Here is a 625-nt window from a genome sequence, read left to right on the forward strand (position 1 = left end):
ATTATATTACTGATGTACTGGAATCCAACAGCATGATGAAAGGACAATGTTTCTTTTATTTCTTTTCTGAACAAACTGATTCATGTTTTGTCTTTTTTTCCTACAATCCAGTGTTTTTCAACCCTGGTCCTCAAGCATGTTTTAGGTATTTCCTTGCTTCAGTCCAGCTGATTTTAGTTAATGACTGATTAACAGGCGTTTGTTGAACTGCAGTCAGTTGAGTCAGACACATTAAAGCAGGGAAACCTCTAAAATATGTGGGACAGTGTGCCTTGAGGACCAGGGTTGGGAAACACTAATTAAACTCTGGTCTCCACCATCAAGGTCAAAAACAACAATAACTTCTTGCTTCCTTTCAAAGTAAAATATCTACATAATCTTTGATGTAGCATTTAATGCAAATGCTTTAATCATTTGTAGTGATTAAAAATTAACTAAAATCCTTCCTGTTGTTCAGGTTGAATCAGTGAATGTAAATGTTGCTCCATGTCTCCATCTAGTGGACTGATAGTAGAAGTGCAGGTTGAACCAGTGAATGTAAATGTTGCTCCATGTCTCCATCTAGTGGACTGATAGTAGAAGTGCAGCAGCTGATGCAGCTTCCTCTGCCTCTCTGCTGTCTGAC

Source organism: Poecilia formosa, unplaced genomic scaffold, assembly GCF_000485575.1.
Source record: "Poecilia formosa unplaced genomic scaffold, Poecilia_formosa-5.1.2 Scaffold1034, whole genome shotgun sequence".
In the NCBI taxonomy this organism is placed as follows: Eukaryota; Metazoa; Chordata; class Actinopteri; order Cyprinodontiformes; family Poeciliidae; genus Poecilia; species Poecilia formosa.